Raw genomic sequence first — 23,492 nt, 5'->3', positions numbered from 1 at the left:
AAAAACTACTTTTAATCAGAAGAAACGCGGAATTTCGCCTTTACGAGATTTTATTTTAAACAAAAACTTTGAAACAACCAATCTGATGACGTTACATGCGTATATGGTGCAATTAGCGACTGTAATACACGCAGCGCTGTAGCACACTGGCAATATTTTGGTCAGAGTGTCGTGGCAGCGAGCCACGCCCCCATGGCTTCAAAACGTAGTACGGCTGGGATACGTAGCGCCATCTCCCCTTATTCTTACCTCCATGGTTATACCTCTTTGACGACGATCAACCTCTCTGGCGGCTTGTGTATCCGTGACCGCATGCACAGTAGCGCGGTCAGCGGGTTTAAAAGGACGGAGCAAGTGCTGGAGTCAGTCACCTCGGCTCACTCTGAGGATGGCTGGACGATGTACACCCTAAATGTTAGGAGAAGAATTGAAATTTAGCTGTTGCGCGGCCGAAGTTTTATGGAACAATTGAATGGTTTGCTTATTGGAGCGAGCCGAATGAAATTAAGATTACGCGTGTGTTGTGTGCCGGACACGGCAGACGACACATACATGAACCTTCTCGAGACGGAGGGCAGACAGTGGCAAGGAACTCCCTGTCAGAGAATATGCTTTATATATGTTATTTATAAGAAACAGAGAACTTTCTCAAAGAATCTTCTTGTGCTCTGACAGTCTTCCCCGTAGAATCTTTTCTTTTTTATTCACACGACTGTCCGCAGCTCGTGGTCTCGCAGTAGCATTCTCACTTCCCGAGCACGGGGTCCCGTGCTCGATTCCCGGCATGGTTCAGGTATTTTTACCTCCCTCGAGATGACTGGGTGTTGTGTCGTCTTCATCATCATCATTCATCCCCATTACGGTCGGAGGATGGCAATGGCAAACCACCTCCGCTAGGACCTTGCCTAGTACGGGGTTGCGGGTCTCCCGCATCGTCCCCTACGCTCCGACAACGAGTGTGGGACTTCATCATCATCATACGACTCGATGTGCTTAATAAATTTGAATTTCTAGCATTTACATGTTATTATTAATTTGAATTTTACTGCATTTCAGATAAGTCAAAGTTTTATTTCTTCGTTCATCCATTTTTTTTAAATTTTTTTTTAAGACAACGTCAACTCACTGAGAAGATCGAGACATAGATCTGAACCCTCAGTATGCCACAAGAAAAACTGAGTAGAAAAGTACAACATATTGATGTTTTCGCCAGCAGCTGTCTTGGTTGGGTTACCGCTTCCTCGAGGCTGTACACGCTGTGTCGCTGACTTGGGTGCACCCTGTAACAGAGAGACGAGGGCGGCACTAAGTGCAGTTTGGTGGGTTGAAGTGTAGCGCGCACAGTTTGCCGCCGCACGGGCCGCGCTGTACTCACAGTTCCCGTTCTGGCAGTTGTAGGTTTCGAGCTCGCACTGGCTCATGAAGGTGACGCTCAAGCCGTCACAGCTGGCGCACACCGGCTTCTCGCACTCGTCCCACCACTGGGCTGCAGTGCCCGTGGCCGACAATAGCAGACCTGAGGACACAAATTGTGGAGTAACGGACTCGGCACATGCGAAATGGGCTCCGAATGCAAAAATAAGTACGTTTGCACACGAAAACCTGAGAGGCCAGATCCTCTTTTCTGTGTCGGTCGTTTTAAGTGACAAGTGTCAATTGTTTTCATCAACAGTGATATATCAATGCTTTAAAATTACTGTAATGTTGCAAATCAACAGTTTCTCTGAAATCTGTGTCTTTAGTATTTATTGCCTGCAGTTAATCATTAACAACAAGTGTTGATGGTTTGGTACCTACACTACTGACCATTAAAATTGCTACACCACGAAGATGACGTGCTACAGGCGCGAAATTTAACCGACAGGAAGAAGATGCTGTGATATGCAAATGCTTAGCTTTTCAGAGCATTCACACAATGTTGGCGCCGGTGGCGACACCTACAACGTGCTAACATGAGGAAAGTTTCCAACCGATTTCTCATAACACAAACAGCAGCTGACCGGCGTTGCCTGGTGAAACGTTGTTGTGATGCCTCGTGTAAGGAGGAGAAATGCGTACCATCACGTTTCCGACTTTGATAAAGGTCGGATTGTAGCCTATCGCGAATGCGGTTTATCGTATCGCGACATTGCTGCTCGCGTTGGTCGAGATCCAATCACCATTAGCAGAATATGGAATCGGTGGGTTCATGAGGGTAATACGGAACGCCGTGCTGGATCCCAACGGCCTCGTATCACTAGCAGTCGAGATGACGGGCATCTTATCCTCATGGCTGTAACGGATCTTGCTGCTACGTCTCGATCCTTGAGTCAACAGATGGGGACGTTTGCAAGACAACAACCATCTGCACGAACAGTTCGACAACCTTTGCAGCAACATGGACTATCAGCTCGGAGACCGTGGCTGCGGTTACCCTTGACGCTTCATCACAGACAGGAGCGCCTGCGATGGTGTACTCAACGACGAACCTGGGTGCACGAATGGCAAAACGTCATTTTTTCGGATGAATCCAGGTTCTGTTTACAGCATCATGATGGTCGCATCCGTGTTTGGCGACATCGCGGTGAACGCACATTGGAAGCGTCCATTCGTCATCGCCATACTGGCGTATCACCCGGCGTGATGGTGTGGGGTGCCATTGGTTACACGTCTCGGTCACCTCTTGTTCGCATTTACGGCACTTTGAACAGTGGATATTACATTTCAGATGTATTACGACCCGTGGCTCTACCCTTGATTCGTTCCCTGTGAAACCCTACATTTCAGCAGGATAATACATGACCGCATGTTGCAGGTTCTGTATGGGCCTTTCTGGATACAGAAAATGTTCGACCGCTGCCATAGCCAGCACATTCTCCAGATCTCTCACAAATTGAAAACGTCTGGTCAATGGTGGCCGCGCAACTGGCTCGTCGCAATACGGCTGTCACTACTGTTGATGAATTGTGGTATTGTGTTGAAGCTGCATGGGCAGCTGTACCTGTACACACCATCCTAGCTCTGTTTGACTCTCAGGCGTATCAAGGCTGTTATTACGGCCAGAGGTGGTTGTCTTGGGTACTGATTTCTCAGGATCTATGCACCCAAATTGCGTGAAAATGCAATCACATGTCAGTTTTAGTATAATATATTTGTCCAATGAATATCCGTTTATCATCTGCATTTCTTCTTGGTGTAGCAATTTTAATGGCCAGTATTGTACATCATTTCTACCTTTCACGCCTTAGTGGAGTCACTGTTTGTTCTCAAGTCTTCAGCTGTGTTCCTCCCAACAGTCAGATTAGGCTAGCCCCTATCACTGAACTGATCCATATGTATTTCTCTAGTACATGAAGTCAAAGTCCAACTATAGTATGTACGGTAAAAGAAGAGCCCTGGTAGTTTTAATGGCCTTGGCGCGGTTGCCTCACGCGTCTACCAAACATGTAACGTGATTTTGAATACATCTGTAAAGGACAGCCAAATGAAAACGAGACAGACGGGAAGAAGTAAGTAAACTGTTTATTTTATTTATGGATTTCTCCGTTGCTTCTTGGTACAACAATTCCACATTTAATGTTGAGTAACAAGTACACTGTTTTTGTCCTACAGATTTATGTTTATTTCAAACTAGTTTTCCACTTATTGGGTCATCTTCAGGAAACAGCTGACTAACTTCTGTAAGGGACAGTATTTTTCATGTAACCAAACATTATAACCAAAGACACAATCCATTTGCACAGAATACTGTGCACCAAACTTATTTTTAAAGTTAAAATTGCACTTTACGCTATGGACAATATTAAGCGCATTGGAATTTGATATTCCTTACCTTGCTTATCGCACAAACTTCAACAATATAACTTGTGATACTGTGATATTATGTATTTCAGTCATGTACTAGTTTAATATTTGCCCATGGCGTAAACAGTAATTTACTATGTAAGACATGTTTGTTGGACAACTTATAGTCCGTGAGACGAGTGATTGGTAGTGACAGTTCCGGCGGGCAGACGGCGCTGTTGCCGAACGTGGCTCACAGCACGCGGCGCCCTGTCTGCTACACGCATTCTCTAGCAGCAGAAATAAAAACAGACAAAATACAAGTCGTATTGGTACGCGTGAATTTATTTAAAGTTGATGCTTGAAATACATTAACTCGAAAACTGATAAGAGCTATTTAGTACAAGTATCTAAGATGCTGAAACATAATAAAGTTAGCCGGCCGGTGTGGCCGTGCGGTTAAAGGCGCTTCAGTCTAGAACCGCGTGATCGCTACGGTCGCAGGTTCGAATCCTGCTTCGGGCATGGATGTGTGTGATGTCCTTAGGTTAGTTAGGTTTAAGAAGTTCTAAGTTCTAGGGGACTGATGACCACAGAAGTTAAGTCCCATAGTGCTCAGAGCCATTTGAACCATAATAAAGTTATTTGTTAAACTTCACAACTGAAATGAAAACTATTTTCGCAAGTTGTTGAACATTAGCAGTTTCGGTTTCCATTGTCAAGTATTAGCATTATTAATTTGTTCTACTACAAGCTACAGAATAATTGGTCAGTGTATTAAGAGTTATAATCTGAAGAAAGTACTCACAATATGATGATCTGGTTGTAGATCGATAGCAAACTCCCTCCTTACATTCCTGAATACGTTGTAGTTACTGTAATGGAAAAACACCACTCACATCACTGTCAGAATCTGATTTGACATTGTCTTCCTCAGCACTACTCGAACTATCGCTGCTCTCTCCCAGATGTATAATTAAATTTTCTATGCATTCTTCCACAACCCCTTCGGTTTTGGCCGCCTCTCTGATGGCACTTGCAGTGCTGTTTACAATTTTAGCCCACGTCTCGCTTGTCACTTTATTGATAGCTGCTGGAAGGAGAGTTTCCACTTCAAAGATCGTGAATTTTTTATTGTTTGCAGCAATGTAATTTTTTATCTGCGCCCACACTCCTTCAATTGCATTGAAGTGACAGATGTATGGAGGAAGCTGAACGATTTCATGCCCGTGCCTTTTAGCAATCTCGTCAATTACATATGTTGGAAATTGGGGTTTCTTTTGTGCCACAATTTCGAGCAGTTCCACCTTCCTTAAATCTTCTCTGAAATCTACTTTAAGCCGTTTCAATCACTGAATGATATCCTCTTTTTTTGTTGCCAAGGTTGGTGCCTCATCGTGAACAACGGAATGATAAGGCGCATTGTCCATAACAATCACTGATGGACTTGTCAGATTCGTCATAAGCGATGTCTCGAGCCATTCTTGAAATACTACACTGTTCATTTCTTCATGGTAATCTCCCGTCTTTTTTGGCCGAAACATTTTCAAGCAGTTTGGCACAAAACCTTTCGGTGTTCCTGCATGTAAGACAATAATACGCCCTCCTTTGCCAACAGGCACTGCCATTGTCCCCTCGGGCGTTCCATCATTCCAGCCTCTACGTAAAGAATGGCTGGCATTGACCCAAGTTTCATCTAACCACACTATACTTTCGAATTCCACACCCATGATCCTGCGCAGAAATCTGCACCGCCATGCAACTACATCTGTCCTTTCCATTAATATTTTGCGTCCGTTAAACAGTGAATAGCTGAAGCCTATGTCTTTCAACACTGTACGCAATGAAAATTTGCTCCCTTTAAAAAGATCGTCTTTCTGAAGCGACACCAGTAATTTAGATAGAGTGGGATGTTCCCTTCTCTTATAATAGCTGTATATATGACGACGAATAGCGTCTTTCTGAAAATCGTCTAAAGCTGTCACCTGCTTATTTCTGGGTCGCTTCTTTCCTGGTGTGTGCAGCTTTGTTGTGCCACTCTCGTCACAATCTACACTATACTGTTCTTTCCCTATCTTTATAACAGTGTTCTTACTTATTTTCAATGCTGCTGCAGTTCTCTTCACAACCTGAACAACAGGAATTAAGGGCCCACCTTTGTCCTTTTCTTTCTCAAAGTAATCCCTCACAGAGCACACGAATTCACGGGCCTGGGTGTGTAGCACACTTTTCTTCCTCCGTTTCACTTCTTGTGTTGGGCTGGTACTACCCGCCGCACTAGACATTGTTTACAACGAAACATAAACAAAGAAACACTAAAAACAACAAAAACGAAATAAACTGCGAATTCAACTTCAGACAAACGACGAACGACCGCACTGCCTGCTCGCGAGACACTGGTAAGTTTCATAAGCGCGCGCGACCGGGTTTCAGAGCGGCAACGTGGCCCTTGCTACCCGCTCAAAGTCAGGCCGTCATTGGCTGCCTGCCTGCGGTCGCTAGGCAACGGAAAGACGCTACCGAGCTGTCAATACCAAAGACTCGTCTCCCAGACTATAAGTGACTAGTGCTCAGTTAGACAGTTCTCAGCCAATGGCATCATAACCACGTATCCGGTAATACTGTGATGTTGTGTATTTTAATTATTGTGTTTAATATTATCCCTTGCCTAAAGCGTAATTTACAATGTTAAAAAACGTATGTGGTGCACAACATAAATAAAGTGTGTTTAGTTTTACAGTTTCTCAACCACTATCAAGACCTCACTAACTTTAGCGTTATAACCATTTAATCTGTAATACTCTAATATTTTGTAGTTTAATTATTTATTGCGGTTAATATTTTCCATTGCGTAAAGTGTAATTTCAACGTTAAAGTAAGCTTGGTGCACAAAATTCTGTGCAAATGGATTGTGTCTTTGCTTATAGTGTTTTGTTGCCTAAGAACTAGTGTCCCTTGCAGACGCTACTCAGCTGTCACCTGAAGATGACCAAACAAGCCGAGAACTAGTTACAAATAAACAAAAATCAATAGAACAAAAATAGTGTTCTTGTTATTCAATCTTAAATAGCTGTTTATTATTTCAAAAGCAAGCGCCATAACTGTTAATATATTTAACCCACTGGGAGAAAAGATGGTCGATGCATTCATGCAAAAATCGGTCCTAAAAAAATGTTTGCAGTCGCCTATAGAAGCATGATAGTATCCAGACGTGCACCTATTCGTCCGAAGCAAACCGACTGCCAGGACTGTCTGTCTTCACGGCTCCAAAAACATGGAAATGGAAATGAGCGTTTGGCGTCATTGGCCGGGAGGCCCCTTGCGGGGCAGGTCCGGCCGCCTTGGTGCAGCTCTGATTACATTCGACGCCACATTGGGCGACCTGCGCGCCGGATGGGGATGAAATGATGATGAAGACAGCACAACACCCAGTCCCTGAGCGGAGAAAATCCCCAGCCGAGAATCGAAACCGGGCCCGTAGGACGGCAATCTGTCACGCTGACCACTCAGCTATCGGTGTGGACAAAAACATGGAGATGATATGGGAAGAGATCGGGGTGTCTAACTGCTTCCCAGAGAAACTTCAACTTACTCGAAACAACCTTGGCCCTCTTGTTGCCAAGGTTGTTTCGAGTACGCCCGCCTCACCTATGCCAACGTCTTAACTAAGGGCAGCACTTGTACCCATCATCCTGAGTTACCTGTCGGACATACTCCAGTCTATGCTTTCCTCTACAATTTTTACCCCTCTGCAGCTGCTTCTACGTCCAAGAAAGTTCCGTTCGGGATAGTCGCTCGGTTTAGGGCGCCTTGCCACTGTTCGCACGGCTCTCCCCGTCGGAGGTTCGAGTCCTCCCTCGGCCATGGGTGTGTGTGTTGTCCTTAGCGTAAGTTAGTTTAAGTTGGATTAAGTAGTGTGTAAGCCTAGGGACTGATGACCTCAGGAGTTTGGTCCCATAGGAACTTAGCACAAATTTCCAAAAAATTTCCGTGGAACTGATTTTCTGATGTCTTAACACATGTTCTGTCATTCTGTCCCTTCTTCTTGTTAATATTTTCTACACTTTTCCTCCTAGACGATCCTCTGTAGAATCTCCTCCTGTCTTATCAGTCCACCTAATTTTCAATATCGTTCATCAGCACCACACGGCAAACGCTTCGATTGTCTTCTTTCCCTGTTTTGCCACTATCTGTGGTTGTTACACAATGCTGTGCTCCAATACCACGTCCCCAGAAGTTTCTTCGTTAAATTAAGGGCGATGCTTTAGACTAGTAGACTTGTTTTAGTCAGGAAAGCGTTCTTTGCCTTTGCTACTCTGCTTTTTACTTCCTTCTTGCTTCTTGCACCATGTCTTAATTTACTTTCAAGACGGCAGAACTCCACCGTTTCGTCTATTTCGTAGTCTCCAATAAAATGGTAAGTTTCTCACTAACCTTATGTCTGCTACTCCTTATTTACTTTCCGGTCGGTGTGGCCGAGCGATTCTAGGCGCTGCAGTCTGGAACTGCGCGACCGCTACAGTCGCAGGTTCGAATACTGCCTCGGGCATGGATGTGTGTGATGTCCTTAGGTTAATTAGGTTTAAGTAGTTCTAAGTTCTAGGGGACTGATGACCTCAGAAGTTAAGTCCCATAGTGCTCAGAGCCATTTGAACCATTTTTGAACCTTATTTACTTCCGTCTTTCTTTTATTTACTCTCATTCCTTATTTTGTGGTCAGTATGCTGCTCATTCCTTCAATTAGTAGCGACCACTTATCATTTGCTAACGTGCTACAGCAACTTGTAAATATTCTAATAAAATTATGCGATTCCTCTTCGAATGCAAGCCAGAAATAGCACTAAAATTAAGTCATATCTCTTGAATGCAAGCTATAAATCCCATTAAAATTATGCCATTTCTCTTCGAATGCATGCTGGTATACAAATGAAACAGACGAAAGGATGTTTTGTAGCACTCTCTTCGTGACAACTACAAAACTAGACTCGAGTGCTAAAATAATGGTCACCCGCACTAAGATTTACTGAGAGAAGGAACACAGCGGTCTGTTTTCGACTGCGCGTGCTCCGATGTGACGTCACCCCTTCTGGCACTATGAATGCTACGTTGCCCACAATATCAGGTCAGTATTTTTCTTTGATAATGCACGTAATGTATTGTGCAAGCGTACAGTATGAGGGTGGTTGACACAATGGCGCTGTGGGTGGGTGGTCAAGTGCACTGGCTGGCAATTTGTTGCCTCGGGTTCTATTCCTGCTGCTAGCATAATTTTTTCGTTTTATTTTATTCTTTGCAATGTTAAATTATTAATTATAAAATTTAAATATAATTCAATTTATATACATAAAATTAATACATTCAAATTAATTGCAGTTACTACCTTTGTAAGTCAAGGCCACATTGTTGAACATTGGTAAAATATTGCACGAGCCACCACTGCATTTAGTATGTCCTGTAAGTTTTCATTGCTTTCACTGAGGATGTGGTATAGAACACCGTAAATATCGCAGTTCATTGAATCTCTTCGCTGATATCCACTACCGATAAGGAAATTATTTGAAAGATTATTTCTAACACGTATCTTTCTACTTTTCAGCACTCGTCTTGCACACTAGTGACTTTTCTACGTTTTTCCTCCTTTCAACTGATGGTAAAGAGCTATGAATGGAACCACTGCAATTTTCAGAATTTCGTCTTCCATATTTACTGAGTCACGCACGCACACACACACATACATACACACACACACACACACACACACACACACACACACACACACACACACACACACACATACTGCAACTATTGCAACAATACTGCACACTTGTGAACACTCTTCCATTCAGCGCTGATCTGTGTCCTTCTGCACTGCTCTGTGGTGCATTTGTGTGTAGTACGTAGTGCTGGGACAACCAACCGTTTTTAACAACCCACAGGGCACTCGATTGTTTTTCACTCAGTTGGTTTTTTTATCATTGAATGAAGCTAGTCTTTGTGGACACGCTTTTTGCTTACTCTCCAGGTTTCAGTGATTTCACTCAATGACAGACAATTGACCGACGAGTTTCTGCTGGTCACGCCCAGTGGCGGCCATTTATCGTGTACTAATGTTCTACAGCACACTGTAAATATCGTACTTAAATTACACCATTTCTCTTTGAATATGAGCCAGAAATCGCACTAAAATAAGAGAAATCTCTTCTAATCCAAGCCAGAAATGTGTGCTAATATGCAAATAACATAGAGGAAAAGATATTTTCTCCATGATAACTAGAAAACAGTGTCGAGTGCTCAAATGACGGTCAGCAGCACTACGACCAACTAAGAAGGAATGCAGTGGTTTGTTTTCGACTGCGGATGCTCTGCATCCGCCCCGTCATGCCTTCCGCCACTATGAGTGCTACGTTGCTCACAGTACCAGAGCATTGTTATTATTTGAAAGTGCACGCAAAGTACTGTGCAAGTATAGATCCGAGAGATTCTGGAGGAGAATAATGGCACCATAGAAGAATGCTCATGTGTACTGACTGGGCCGGCCGCGGTGGTCTCGCGGTTCTAGGCGCTCAGTCCGGAACCGCGCGACTGCTACGGTCGCAGGTTCGAATCCTGCCTCGGGCATGGATGTGTGTGGTGTCCTTAGGTTAGTTAGGTTTAAGTAGTTCTAAGTTCTAGGGGATTGATGACCATAGATGTTAAGTCCCATAGTGCTCAGAGCCATTTGAACCATTTTTTTGTACTGACTGGTATTTCGCTGGCTCAGATTAGATGTTTGCTGCTACTTTGTTTTTCTACTTTATTTTATTCTTTAACAATATTGATTAAGTATAAAATTTAAATAGTTTAAACGGTTCAGTTTATATATTTAAAATGAATATATTCAATTCAGCTACGATTACTACCATTTTAAGCAAAAAGTATATAGGCCACCAAATTGTAGCACAGTGTAAAATTCCGCACGAGCCGCCACTGGTTACACCAGTAATATGAATGCTTTCACTCAGTCTCCAGATCTGAGTGATTTCACTTACATAATTTTTCAGTCTTTTCGTTTATGAACCATGACCAAGGTTGCCAACATTTTAGAGACCAATAATGTATCTTATTGAATGAGAGGCGAATGCAAATTATTATATTTCTAAGAATTAATAGTTTTCAGTATTTATGTATTTCCATATTTCAAGAAGATTGTTCATACTTGTGACATCAAATATGGATTATTGGGCAGTTTTAAAAGGTTATTAATTTTTGCTACATTATAACTTTAGGTTCAAATAAATCAACAATTTCATTAGGTTTCACGTGATCAAGAATGTGGAAAAGCGACCTTAATGTTTAATATAACCTTTATTTGTCTAGATTGCAAGTTTATAAAATGATATCACAGGTTTCGATTGTGCTAGCAATCATAAAATACCGTTAGAGAGTATAACTCGTCATATGTTGTGCAAATAAGTACCGTGTCATCAAAACTAAAATGACTCAGTACTTGATTTTATAACATTTGATGTGTTACACTGTGTAATGATATTTTATGATCTGAAAATGATGGCAAGCACAATCGAAACTGATCATATTACTTCAAACACTTGCAATGTGTACAATTAAAGATTATATTAACTGAACAATTACTTTTTATTTACATTTTTTGAAACTCTGTCTCTTTCTTCTACTGATTTGGTTTGCACCCTTCACTGATAATTTTCTTTCTGTTAATGATAAGATGGCGTGAAGAGTAACCATATAAAATAGGTTTTTTAATTGTTTGGTGACCTAACCACTTACTTTTTAAGCATATACTATCAATTGTCAGAAGTATTTTTTTCGCAAGAAATATTTGTCAGCGTTTATTAATATTCTTTGATTTCTTTAATTAATGTAGTTTCAGAATATAAATCATCCTTGCAAATACTGTATATCGCGTTAAAATTATCTTGAGGATCACTTTGTATCCAGTTGTATGATTTCTTCCGTGCCCACAACAGTGAGCTTTTCGGTATTTTGATACAGATACAAAGTTCACTATTAAGCAAACGCTTATTTAAAATCATGGACAAAAATCTGAACTAAGAACCACTTATTGGCATTCAGTAAAAAGCATATATGGAAACAATAATAACAGTGACGAGAGAAGAACAGAATTCAGAAAACAATAAGGATTTAACAATGACAAAACGGTCGAATTTTTCCGCTCATAAATGAATGTGTTAGTGTCAAGTGACTCAAATTATCACTTCCAGTGCTCCAGAGGGGTGCGAAAGTGGTTACAGACTGTTTACAGATAGAGATATGCTTAACTGTGAAATTGACGTTACCAGTGTTGTTGTTGTTGTGGTCTTCAGTCCTGAGACTGCTTTGATGCAGCTCTCCATGCTACTCTATCCTCTGCAAGCCTCTTCATCTCCCAGTACCTACCGCAACCTACATCCTTCTGAATCTGCTTAGTGTATTCATCTCTTGGTCTCACTCTACGATTTTTACCCTCCACGCTGCCCTTCAATACTAAATTGGTGATCCCTTGATGCCTCAGAACACGTCCTACCAACCGATCCATTCTTCTAGTCAAGTTGTGCAACAAACTTCTCTTCTCCCCAATCCTATTCAATACTTCCTCATTAGTTATGTGATCTACCCATCTAATCTTCAGCATTCTTCTGTTGCACCACATTTCAAAAGCTTCTATTCTCTTCTTGTCCAAACTATTTATCGTCCATGTTTCACTTCCATACATGGCTACACTCCATACAAATACTTTCAGAAATGACTTCCTGACACTTAAATCTATACTCGATGTTAACAAATTTCTCTTCTTCAGAAACGCTTTCCTTGCCATTGCCAGTCTACATTTTATATCCTCTCTACTTCGACCATCATCAGTTATTTTGCTCCCCAAATAGCAAAACTCCTTTACTACTTTAAGTGTCTCATTTCCTAATCTAATTCCCTCAGCATCACCCGACTTAATTCCACTACATTCCATTATCCTCGTTTTGCTTTTGTTGATGTTCATCTTATATCCTGCTTTCAAGACACTGCCCATTCCGTTCAACTGCTCTTCCAAGTCCCTTGCCGTCTCTGACAGAATTACAATGTCATCGGCGAACCTCAAAGTTTTTATTTCTTCTCCATCATCATCATCATTAAGACTGATTATGCCTTTCAGCGTTCAGTCTGGAGCATAGCCCCCCTTATAAAATTCCTCCATGATCCCCTATCCACTGCCGGCCGAAGTGGCCGTGCGGTTAAAGGCGCTGCAGTCTGGAACCGCAAGACCGCTACGGTCGCAGGTTCGAATCCTGCCTCGGGCATGGATGTTTGTGATGTCCTTAGGTTAGTTAGGTTTAACTAGTTCTAAGTTCTAGGGGACTAATGACCTCAGCAGTTGAGTCCCATAGTGCTCAGATCCATTTGAACCATTTGAACCCCTATCCACTGCTAACATTGGTGCCTCTTCTGATGTTAAGCGTATTACTTCAAAATCATTCTTAACCGAATCCAGGTACCTTCTCCTTGGTCTGCCCCGACTCCTCCTACCCTCTACTGCTGAACCCATGAGTCTCTTGGGTAACATTGCTTCTCCCATGCGTGTAACATGACCACACCATCTAAGCCTGTTCGCCCTGACTGCTACATCTATAGAGTTAATTCCCAGATTTTCTTTGATTTCCTCATTGTGGACACCCTCCTGCCATTGTTCCCATCTACTAGTACCTGCAATCATCCTAGCTACTTTCATGTCCGTAACCTCAACCTTGTTGATAAGGTAACCTGAATCCACCCAGCTATCGCTCCCATACAACAAAGTTGGTCGAAAAATTGAACGGTGCACAGATAACTTAGTCTTGGTACTGACTTCCTTCTTGCAGAAGAGAGTAGATCGTAGCTGAGCGCTCACTGCATTAGCTTCGCTACACTTCGCTTCCAGCTCTTTCACTATGTTGCCATCCTGTGAGAATATGCATCCTAAGTACTTGAAACTGTCCACCTGTTCTAACTTTGTTCCTCCTATTTGGCACTCAATTTCTTTACCACTGACATTACTTTCGTTTTGAAGATGCTAATCTTCATACCGTAGTCCTTACATTTATGATCTAGCTCTGAAATATTACTTTGCAAACTTTCAATCGAATCTGCCATGACAACTAAGTCATCCGCATATGCAAGACTGCTTATTTTGTGTTCACATATCTTAATCTCACCCAGCCAGTCTATTGTTTTCAACATATGATCCATAAATAATATGAACAACAGTGGAGACAGGCTGCGGCCTTGTCTTACCCCTGAAACTACTGTGAACCATGAACTCAATTTACCGTCAACTCTAACTGCTGCCTGACTGTCCATGCAAAGACCTTTAATTGCTTGCAAAAGTTTGCCTCCTATTCCATTATCTCGTAGAACAGACAATAACTTCCTCCTAGGAACCCGGTCATATGCCTTTTCTAGATCTATAAAGCATAGATACAATACCCTATTCCACTTGTAACACTTCTCCATTATTTGCCGTAAGCTAAAGATTTGGTCCTGACAACCTCTAAGAAGCCTAAACCCAGCTGAGAAGATTTTACCCACAACGCTGATTAAAGAGATACCTCTGTAGTTGTTACAATCTTTTCTGTTTCCATGTTTAAAGATTGGTGTGATTACTGCTTTTGTCCAGTCTGATGGAACCTGTCCCAACTCCCAGGCCATTTCAATTATCCTGTGTAGCCATTTAAGACCTGACATTCCACTGTATTTGATGAGTTCCGACTTCATTTCATCCACCCCAGCTGCTTTATTGCACTGCAATCTATTGACCATTTTCTCCACTTCCTCAAATGTGATCCTATTTCCATCATCATTCCTATCCCATTCTACCTCGAAATCTGAAACATTACTGATCGCATTTTCACCTACGTTGAGCAACTCTTCAAAATATTCCCTCCATCTGCCCAAGGCATCCACAGGATTCACTAGCAGTTTTCCTGACCTGTCCAAAATACTTGTCACTTCCTTCTTCCCTCCCTTTCGAAGACTGCTAATTACACTTCAGAATGGTTTTGCAGCAGCTTGACCCATAGTCTCCAACCTGTTTCCAAAGTCTTCCCAAGATTTCTTCTTGGGCGCTGCAATTATCTGTTTGGCTTTGTTTCTTTCTTTAACATAACTTTCTCTGTCTACCTGAGTTCTAGTATGTAGCCATTTCTGATACGCCTTCTTTTTCCTTTTACAGGCTGCCTTGACTGTGTCATTCCACCAAGCTGTTTGCTTCATCCTACTTTTACACACTACTGTTCCAAGACATTCTTTAGCCACTCTTAGTACTGTGTCCCTGTACCTTGTCCATTCCTTTTCCAATGACTGTAATTGACTACATTCAACTAACTGGTACCTTTCTGAGATCGCTGTTATGTACTTGTGCCTGATTTCCTTATCCTGAAGTTTCTCCACTCTTATCCTCCTACATATGGACCTGACCTCCTGCACTTTCAGCCTCGCAATCCCAATTTCACTGCAGATTAAATAATGATAAGTGACATCAAAGAATCCCCTGAATACACGTGTGTCCCTCACAGCCTTCCTGAATTCCTGATCTGTTATTATATAGTCAATGACAGATCTGGTTCCCCTGCCTTCCCAAGTATACCGGTGAATGTTCTTATGTTTAAAAAAGGAGTTTGTGATTACTAAGCCCATACTGGCACAGAAATCCAAGAGTTGTTTCCCGTTCCTGTTGGCCTCCATATCCTCTCCAAATTTACCCATAACCTTTTCATACCCTTCTGTTCGATTTCTAATCCTGGCGTTAAAATCACCCATGAGCAGAACACTGTCCTTGTCCTTTACTCTAACAACTACGTCACTCAGTGCCTCATAAAAACTATCCATCTTATCTTGATCTGTCCCTTCACAATGAGAATATACTGACACAATCCTAATTTTCTTTCTAGACACTGTCAAATCTATCCACATCAGTCATTCGTTTACATACCTTATTGCAACTACGCTGGGTTCCATTTCTTTCCTGATGTAAAGCCCTACACTCTATTGTGCTATTCCTGCTTTGACTCCTGACGGGTAGACCTTGTATTCTCCCACTTCCTCTTCTTTCTCACCCCTTACCCAAATGTCACTAACAGCTAAAACGTCCAGTCCCTTCTTACTTGCAGCCTCTGCCAGCTCTACCTTCTTCCCAGAGTAGCCCCCATTGATATTAATAGTTCCCCATCTCATTACCATTTTATGCCAAGTCGTATCTTAGGAGTCCCTGGTTTGTCAATTAGAGGTGGGACTCCGCCACCTCCAAAGGTCCGAGGCATTTTGCTCTGATTGTTGCCAGCATCATATTTAAAATATCAGGGAAGCAGGTTGCTAGCCTTACTTGCCCCGAGTCCCATTGGGTTTTACCCCTAACGGCTGAGGGACTAACCGGTGGATTTGGTAGTCTTTGACGTATGAGCACAAAGGTGACCACGACTCAGAATATGTCCGAGATGCCCAGCCTTATTCCAAAGTAACTGGTATCCCGACTGTCGGGACCACTTACTTGGCCACTCATACATTTCCCGTGGTTCATGAACTAGGACATGACCACAGGAACCCACAGCATGAACCATGGATTTTAATACCAACTCCATAGATTTTAATACCTACTCCGAATTTTTCTTTTGTTTCCTTCACTGCTTGCTCAATATACAGATTGAATAACATCGGGGATAGGCTGCAGCCCTGTCTCACTCCCTTCCCAACCACTGCTTCCCTTTCATGCCCCTCGATTCTTATAACTGCCATCTGGTTTCTGTAAAAATTATAAATAGCCTTTCGCTCCCTGTATTTTACCCCTGCCACCTTCAGAATTTGAAAGAGAGTATTCCAGTCAACATTGTCAAAAGCTTTCTCTAAGTCTACAAATGCTAGAAACGTAGGTTCGCCCTTCCTTAATCTAGCTTCTAACATGAGTCGTAGGGTGAGTATTGCCTCACGTGTTACAACATTTCTACAGAATCCAAACTGATCTTCCCCGAGGTCGGCTTCTACTAGTTTTTCCATTCTTCTGTAAAGAATTCGCGTTAGTATTTTGCAGCTGTGACTTATTAAACTGATAGTTCGGTAATTTTTACATCTGTCAACACCTGCTTTCTTTGGGATTGGAATTATTATATTCTTCTTGAAGTCTGAGGGTATTTCGCCTGTTTCATATATTTTGCTCACCAGATGGTAGAGTTTTGTCAGGACTGGCTCTCCCAAGGCCGTCAGTAGTTCCAATGGAATGTCGTCTACTCTGGGGGCCTTGTTTCGACTCAGGTCTTGCAGTGCTCTGTCAAACTCTTCACGCAGTATCATATCTCCCATTTCATCTGCATCTACATCCTCTTCCATTTCCATAATATTGTCCTCATGTACATCGCCCTTGTATAGACCTTCTATATACTCCTTCCACCTTTCTGGCTCAAAAATGGTTCAAATGGCTCTGAGCACTATGGGACTCAACTGCTGTGGTCATAAGTCCCCTAGAACTTAGAACTACTTAAACCTAACTAACCTAAGGACATCACACACATCCATGCCCGAGGCAGGATTCGAACCTGCGACCGTAGCGGTCGTGCGGTTCCAGACTGTAGCGCCTTTAACCGCTCGACCACTCCGGCCGGCTCCACCTTTCTGATTTCCCTTCTTTGCTTAGAACTGGGTTTCCATCTGAGCTCTTGATGTTCATGCAAGTGGTTCTCTTATCTCCAAAGGTCTCTTTAATCTTCCTGTAGGCAGTATCTATCTTACCCCTAGTGAGATAAGCCTCTACAACCTTACATTTGTCCTCTATCCATCCGTGCTTAGCCATTTTGCACATCCTGTCGATCTCATTTTTGAGACGTTTGTATTCCTTTTTTGTCTGCTTCATTTACTGCATTTTTATATTTTCTCCTTTCATCAATTAAATTCAATATTTCTTCTGTTACCCAAGGATTTCTACTAGGCCTCGTCTTTTTACCTACTTGATCCTCTGCTGCCTTCACTACTTCATCCCTCAAAGCTACCCATTCTTCTTCTACTGTATTTCTTTCCCCCCATTCCTGACAATTGTTACCTTATGCTCTCCCTGAAACTCTGTACAACCTCTGGTTCTTTCAGTTTATCCAGGTCCCACCTCCTTAAATTCCCACCTTTTTGCAGTTTCTTCAGTTTTAACCTACAGGTCATAACCAATAGATTGTGGTCAGAGTCCACATCTGCCCCTGGAAATGTCTTACAATGTAAAACCGGCTTCCTAAATCTCTGTCTTACCATTAGATAATCTATCTGAAACCTTTAAGTATCTCCAGGCTTCTTCCATGTATACAGCCTTCTTTTAGGATTCTTGAACCAAGTGTTAGCTATGACTAAGTTGTGCTCTGTGCAAAATTCTACCAGGCGGCTTCCTCTTTCATTTCTTAGCCCCAATACATTTTCACCTACCACGTTTCCTTCTCTCCCTTTTCCTACTACCGAATTCCAGTCAACCATGACAATTAAAGTTTCGTCACCCTTCACTATCTGAATAATTTCTTTTATTTCACCATACATTTCTTCAATTTCTTCGTCATCTGCAAAGCTAGTTGGCATATAAACTTGTACTACTGTAGTAGGCGTGGGCTTCGTATCTATCTTGGCCACAATAATGCGTTCACTATGCAGTTTGTAGTAGCTTACCTGCATTCCTATTTACCAATTCATTATTAAACCTACTCCTGCATTGCCCCTATTTGATTTTGTGTTTATAACCCTGTAGTCACCTGACCAGAAGTCTTGTTCGTCCTGCCACCGAACTTCACTAATTCCCACTATATCTAACTTTAACCTATCCATTTCCCTTTTTAAATTTTCTAACCTACCTGCCCGATTAAGGGATCGTACATTCCACGCTCCGTAGAACGCCAGTTTTCTTTCTCCTGATAACGACATCCTTTTGAGTAGTCCCCGCCCGGAGATCGAATGTGGGACTATTTTACCCAAGAGGACGCCATCATCATTTAACCATACAGTAAAGCTGCATGCCCTCGGGAAAAATTACGGCCGTAGTTTCCCCTTGGTTTCAGCTGTTCGCAGTACCAGCACAGCAAGGCCGTTTTGGTTAGTGTTACAAGGCCAGATCAGTCAATCCTCCAGACTGTTGCCCTTGCAACTACTGAAAAGGCTGCTGCCCTTCATCAGGAACCACACGTTTGTCTGGCCTCTCAACAGATACCCCTCCGTTGTGGTTGCACCTACGGTACGGCTATCTGTATCGCTGAGGCACGCAAGCCTCCCCACCAACGGCAAGGTCCATGTATGAATGAGAAAAATTTTACCTGCTACTTTTCAAAGACTAAAATTTAAACAAGCGTTTATACATGGCTGTGATTTGTATGGGTATATAGGCAGCGATTTAACTTCCTGCACAATATATTTACCTTACCCACAAATAAATGGCGGAAAATGTGTTGAAGGGCTAGATTCAAATGATATGGTTTGCTCTTACATAGAAGATAACAGCAACCAGCCACTTTTTACAATTTTATTTGTTTATTTAAATAGCGCCGTTACCGGTTTCGAACCGAAGTATTCATCTTCAGACGGCTAGTTGACGTTTTACATTAGCCTTTTGTTTTCCCAACTGATGAAATTTCCTTGGGGTGGTAGTGCCCTACAATCAAAACAAAATGTGAAACAATGTATTTTCAACTGTAATTGTGCCTTTCAACGATTTGTGATGTAAACAAATTATTAAAAGGAAGATGTTCCGGTTACTTACTACCGTCAAGTGGGTGATGAGGGCATGTCACAGAGCCCCTGTTTGGTCCTCTACTGCTTCTGTCACCAACCAAGGCAGATGTTTCAAAATATTTGTTCTATTTACGTATGATATAAGCGTCACTTTGAAAGGCTTGGAATATAAAATAACTGTTATTAAATAAGTAATGGCTTATGGTAAACAGGATGTCTATTAACTGAAATTTCTGACACATAAATCTTATAGAAGTGACATTTAACTATCGCAAACTGCCAAATAATTAGTGAAAACAAAAATTGTAAATTTTTAGGGCTGCCACTTAGGTGCATTTTCAAGAAAGCGCTTCATCTCCTTCGCGTAATAATAATTTAAAATGTTTAACATCGAATATTATTTGAGAACCCTACTTTGTGATAGTAAAATGGCACTTCGGTCAAATTTCGGTCTCTGAAACGTTATGCGCCGTGTTTTGTTGCATTTGAACAACCATCTTTTGTTCTATAAACCATGCACTGTAACAATAATTCTAGGGGGTACAACAGCCTGATGCAAGTCTTCCAATTGAGCCTATTTCGGCAAATTGGGTGTCCCTAACCTGTCCCAGTAAACCTCATGGAGAAGGGGGCTCCTGTAATTTAATGTGGAAGCCAAACCGTGTGTCGTGCCTGGCAAATTTCTAAATTACTGACAGATTGAAAATTCCGTTACCCGACTGGGATTCGGATTCGGGACCTTTCGAGTTTCAGGTACGTACTACACCGCTACAGCACCAGGCGCAATGACAAATGCTCAGATATTACTCACTGTACTACTGGTAAATTATTTACTTTTCATCTTCTTTCACAATGACATTTGTGTCCTCTTAAAAAGAGAAAATGTTTGAATCGTTTGTGATGCAAATAAACACTATAGCTATCGTTTCAGCCTTCACCGCTTTACAATTCGCCCTCAGATTCATAAGGAAAACTGATTTGTGACTACCGTATATCGTTGTAACACTTTCAGTTGCTTACGAGGCTTTTTCAATAAACAATAATTCAGCTTTGTTTATGTGTCATTTATTTTTACAAAACCCAGTACACAAGGTGTGATCAAAAAGTAACGGTATTTTTTTTTTTAATTTTGCAGGCTTTATGCATCCGATTTTCAATTTGTGTATCGTGTTGGTATACATGCTCCTGATGCTTATACACTCCTGGAAATGGAAAAAAGAACACATTGACACCGGTGTGTCAGACCCATCATACTTGCTCCGGACACTGCGAGAGGGCTGTACAAGCAATGAGCACACGCACGGCACAGCGGACACACCAGGAACCGCGGTGTTGGCCGTCGAATGGCGCTAGCTGCGCAGCATTTGTGCACCGCCGCCGTCAGTGTCAGCCAGTTTGCCGTGGCATACGGAGCTCCATCGCAGTCTTTAACACTGGTAGCATGCCGCGACAGCGTGGACGTGAACCGTATGTGCAGCTGACGGACTTTGAGCGAGAGCGTATAGTGGGCATGCAGGAGGCCGGGTGGACGTACCGCCGAATTGCTCAACACGTGGGGCGTGAGGTCTCCACAGTACATCGATGTTGTCGCCAGTGGTCGGCGGAAGGTGCACATGCCCGTCGACCTGGGACCGGACCGCAGCGACGCACGGATGCACGCCAAGACCGTAGGATCCTACGCAGTGCCGTAGGGGACCGCACCGCCACTTCCCAGCAAATTAGGGACACTGTTGCTCCTGGGGTATCGGCGAGGACCATTCGCAACCGTCTCCATGAAGCTGGGCTACGGTCCCGCACACCGTTAGGCCGTCTTCCGCTCACGCCCCAACATCGTGCAGCCCGCCTCCAGTGGTGTCGCGACAGGCGTGAATGGAAGGACGAATGGAGACGTGTCGTCTTCAGCGATGAGAGTCGCTTTTGCCTTGGTGCCAATGATGGTCGTATGCGTGTTTGGCGCCGTGCAGGTGAGTGCCACAATCAGGACTGCATACGACCGAGGCACACAGGGCCAACACCCGGCATCATGGTGTGGGGAACGATCTCCTACACTGGCCGTACACCACTGGTGATCGTCGAGGGGACACTGAATAGTGCACGATACATCCAAACCGTCATCGAACCCATCGTTCTACCATTCCTAGACCGGCAAGGGAACTTGCTGTTCCAACAGGACAATGCACGTCCGCATGTATCCCATGCCACCCAACGTGCTCTAGAAGGTGTAAGTCAACTACCCTGGCCAGCAAGATCTCCGGATCTATCCCCCATTGAGCATGTTTGGGACTGGATGAAGCGTCGTCTCACGCGGTCTGCACGTTCAGCACGAACGCTGGTCCAACTGAGGCGCCAGGTGGAAATGGCATGGCAAGCCGTTCCACAGGACTACATCCAGCATCTCTACGATCGTCTCCATGGGAGAATAGCAGCCTGCATTGTTGCGAAAGGTGGATATACACTGTACTAGTGCCGACATTGTGCATGCTCGGTTGCCTGTGTCTATGTGCCTGTGGTTCTGTCAGTGTGATCATGTGATGTATCTGACCCCAGGAATGTGTCAATAAAGTTTCCCCTTCCTGGGACAATGAATTCACGGTGTTCTTATTTCAATTTCCAGGAGTGTATTTTCAGCTGTTCTGAATATTTAGTTTATTGTTGACAGTCGAAAAGGCTATATGTGTTTCAGAGCGCTCGGAGAATTTTTACTTTTGAGAAAGATGGATCAAGGAATTAGCATTAAATTTTGCCTAAAAAATAAAATTAAGTGCAACACCGCATACGAAATGTTGACTGTGGCTTTTGGCGAATCTACTATGAGTAGGACAAGAACATACGAGTGCCACAAACGTTTCAAAGAGGGTCGAGCAAACGTTCAACTAGACGACCGCCCTGGACGCCGCAGCAATAAATTATGGACAACTAAGTGGAGGGAGTAAAGATAACGGCTCTGCAAAATCTCCACATCACCGTCAGAGAGGTTGCTGATGATGTCGACATATCCTTTGGCACATGTCAAGTAATTTTTAGGATGTTTTGGAGTGAAAAGTGTAGCAACGAAGTCCGTTCCAAAATTGGTGAATTACGACCAAAACCGACATAACGTAGATATCGTTCAAGAATTGCTGAATGAAGTCGACAACGTTCCAAAACTTCTAAAGAAGGTTATAAGAGGTAACAGAACATGGCTAGAGGCGTATGATGTCGAAATCAAGGCCCAATCGTTCCAGTGGAAACCGCCTGAAAAACAAAAGACCGAAAAGCATTCGACAAGTCCGATCACATATGAAGGTTCTTATCATTGTTTTCTTCGATTACAAAGGGATAGTGCATCCTGCCTTATGGCCGAACGGTCAATAAGTAACACTACTTGGAAGTTACATGCCATTTCTGAAACAATCCGAAGAAAACGACCAGAATTGTGGAAAAAACCACTCGTGGAAATTGCATCACGATTATGCTGCCGCTCACACCTCAATGCTTGTTTGTGACTTTTTGGCAAGAAAACAAAACCGTTATAGTGCCTCAGTCACGGTATTCGTAGGACATCGTCCCCTGCAACTTCTTTGTCTTCCCGAGGCCGATAAGGACCACGAAACGACGTCGTGATGCCAAAATTGATGAGACAACAACAGAGTCGCTGAAGGAGCTGAACACCATAGCAAAAAGTGAGTTCCAGAACTGCTTGCAAGATCGTAAAAAGCTCTAGCGCAGGTGTATTACACTAAGGAGGACTACTTTGAAGAGGACCAACTTGAAGTTGATGATTAAATAAAAAGTCTTTGAGAAAAACAAAAATCCCTGTTACTTTTTGGCCACACCTTGTATGTAGCACTTCTACGAATGTGATGTAGGTTGAATTGCAGAACTCACCAAAGACGACGAGCAGGATAAGTTTCATAGCTGCTGCAAACGGGAGCTTCCAGGCCTCTGTCTATTAAAACGAAACGGATATGTTGCTGAAGCTGCTGTAGTACAATAACGAGCAGGCACGTACTGTGACGGCACGCAAACCT

At 42.9% G+C, this 23,492-nt stretch overlaps 1 long non-coding RNA gene across 1 annotated transcript; it reads right to left on the bottom strand.

Moving 5' to 3' along the window:
- Nucleotides 1–1,053: 1,053 nt before the first annotated feature.
- On the bottom strand, nt 1,054–23,492 carry LOC124613922. Its single transcript, XR_006979655.1, has 3 exons — nt 23,350–23,492; nt 1,376–1,516; nt 1,054–1,280 (listed from the first exon to the last, which is right to left on the bottom strand). It is a non-coding gene; the product is annotated as an uncharacterized LOC124613922 (long non-coding RNA).

Source organism: Schistocerca americana, chromosome 4 (assembly GCF_021461395.2).
Source record: "Schistocerca americana isolate TAMUIC-IGC-003095 chromosome 4, iqSchAmer2.1, whole genome shotgun sequence".
Taxonomy (NCBI): domain Eukaryota; kingdom Metazoa; phylum Arthropoda; class Insecta; order Orthoptera; family Acrididae; genus Schistocerca; species Schistocerca americana.
This window is presented reverse-complemented; position numbering and strand designations above follow the sequence as displayed.